The sequence below is a fragment of the Halichoerus grypus genome, chromosome 9, assembly GCF_964656455.1.
Source record: "Halichoerus grypus chromosome 9, mHalGry1.hap1.1, whole genome shotgun sequence".
NCBI lineage: Eukaryota > Metazoa > Chordata > Mammalia > Carnivora > Phocidae > Halichoerus > Halichoerus grypus.
The window spans coordinates 131007037-131009594 of record NC_135720.1 but is presented as its reverse complement, the minus strand read 5'-3'; the positions used below and the strand labels follow the sequence as shown (position 1 = coordinate 131009594).

The following is a 2558-nucleotide window of genomic DNA, read 5'->3' as shown; positions in this document are numbered from 1 at the left end:
TTTAAAAAAAATAAAATTCACATTTCAATTAAATTCCATGAAAATTTTATTGCCGGCTAACCCCTTCCTCTTAGAGGTTTTAATGGAGGCCTCATTATACCGGCACGATTAATTAAATCATTGGCCACTGAGGACTGATTACACCTCCAGCCTCTCTCACCTTCCTGGAGGTCAGGGGGCAGGACCAAAGTTCCAACCCTTTAATGACCTGGCTGGTTCTCCAGGCAACCAGCCCCCATCCTCAGGTGTAGTCCAACGGTCACCTCATTAACATAACACAAGATATCTTTATCAATCTCAACACCTAGGACATTTCAAGGGTTTTAGGAGCTGTGAGCCAGAAACAGGGATGAAGACCAAATATGTATTTCTTATGAATCACAACATCACACTTGCCTCCTTCTCTCTACGTTCTGTGTTGTGGCAGGCGTCTGATGACTAATAATGCCTTCTGACACCTCACAGCCCAAACATACAATGTTAAGAAGGAAAGAATGGCTGTCCATTCACAGTGTGTGGGATCTCTTTTCATTCACTCAGCAAGTCTGAGTTGAGCACTTACTAGGTCAAGTACTATCCCATCAGCTGGGGATGCAACAAAGCAAAGTTTCCTGACCTTGCGGAACCGACATTCTGGTGGGAGGATAGACTCAATAACAACGAAAAGATGTGGATTATGTAGTGTGTGAGGTGATCAGTGCTGCGGAAGAAAGGAAAAGTAGAGTGTGGGAGATTGGGACTCAGGCAATGAGTCTGCAATTGTCTTCGGTAGGGTGGTTAGGGGAGGAAACATATGACCAAAATTAAGGTGAGGGAACAGGTCATGTGGCTATCTGGGGAAATAGCATTTCAGGCAGAGAGAATAAACATGAGAAGGTCCTAAGACAAGAGGGTCCCTGATAGTAGATGAGGTTGAGGTAAGAAGGCAGCACATAAAGAGATTTTGGTTTTTACTCTGAGGAAGCCTTAAGCTATTGGCAGCTGATTCACATATATCCTGTGCCAAGCAGTTTACACACTTTCTCATTTAAGCCTTCCAATACCTGTGATATTGTCACCGTGATTAGCTCTATTTCAAAGATTTTTTAAAAAGGAAATTGTAAACATTAGTGACTGGACCAAGTTTTAAATGAAGTAAATGAAGCAAATGGAATTCTTGAAAGCTATAACTTGGAAGAATCCCTCCCAATGTGAAGAAACATTGCCTAAACAAGGCTTAGTACCCCAGTTCTGAGGAACTAAAGATGGTGATGATAGGGGGGTTGGGAGGTCCGTAAGTGTTTGAGTTCAACCACCACTAGCTTCTCTTAAAGTTCTATCTAGCTATTACACCCCAAACTTCCTGACACTGTAACTGAACTGACTTCTGTACCACTGATTCCAAAGTTTCCCTCTAGAGCTTGGCCTTTGTGTGGTCTGTTCTGTACACATTTGGGTTTTTAAGGAGGCAGCATCCATCGCTGAAATGACTTTTCTCTAGGGGGTTCCTCTCAAGCTGTGCTGGTTTAAAAACCCACCCAGGCAGTGCTGCTCAGAGGGGATGTCCCCAGGACCCCCAGTGCTGGTCTGTGACAAGGTAAGCAGAGAATTTGAAAATGTTTGTAAACTTTACTAGCCATTTTACAGAGTAGTTTTATGTCTGCTAAATCTAATAGATTGGGGCTTGTATTTAGTATATCTTGTTTTTAAACTTCATTTTTCATAATTTACTTTTATAGTGTTTAATCTCAATATACAGTGGTCCAACCATATATACAAATAGAACTCTGACCCACAACCTAGGAAGCCTGCCTGTTTTAAGTCAGACTTGCAGGAAGCCAGATTGCTAGCTTTAGAAACAACCCAGGAAGTTAAACAATAAACGACTGTAACAATTGGCCCCGAATGGCCAGGACTTGATTAATAACTGACAGCTTTCCTAATTTTTGTCCCAACTCAGGATCAACCAGAGAAAGCCACACATGGCTAACTGCCGATGGCTAGGATCACACAGGATGCCCCACTTCTGATTAGTCTCCCTACAGCTTTCCGCCAATAGCCTTCAACGAGGGCACGCCTGAAGCATTGCCTTTTTCCTCTATCAACCGTTCCCACTCCTCTGTCTGCCTTTGATTTTTCTGCCAAACTCGACGGATGGTGGCTCTCCTGCATAGCAAGTTCTGAATAAATTGCCTTTGCATTTTTCATGTGGTTGGTCTTCACTTGTTTCCACATACTGGAAGAATAAAAGGGGAATAAAGAATCTAAACAGGAGTCTTCTACTGCAGACAGGTTGGGGAGCATCCCCCCAAGGCTCCAAGGTCTCCAGCAGGCGGGGACCTTACAGCCCCGGAGGAGAGAGCATCCCAAACACTAGCCGCCCAGCACAGAGGGGACAAGGGGGTAGCGAGATTCTCCGGACCAGGTGTGGGCGGCGGGAGACAGAGGACGGATGCCAGGGGCTGGCGCCGCGGTAGGAGGCAGCCTGAGCCTCGCACCCCAGACCCTTTCTGCTCTTTCAAGCGACCGGGTGTCTGAGCGGGAGTGGAGCTTCTGCGCATGCTCTGTACGCACGCGCA

At 45.4% G+C, this 2558-nt stretch overlaps 1 long non-coding RNA gene across 1 annotated transcript; it reads left to right on the top strand.

Annotated features, from left to right (window-relative positions):
- The first annotated feature begins 485 nt into the window (after positions 1-485).
- On the top strand, positions 486-2184 carry LOC118531629 (uncharacterized). The gene is made up of 2 exons (XR_004915301.2): positions 486-1576; positions 1940-2184. It is a non-coding gene; the product is annotated as an uncharacterized LOC118531629 (long non-coding RNA).
- Positions 2185-2558: the final 374 nt, after the last annotated feature.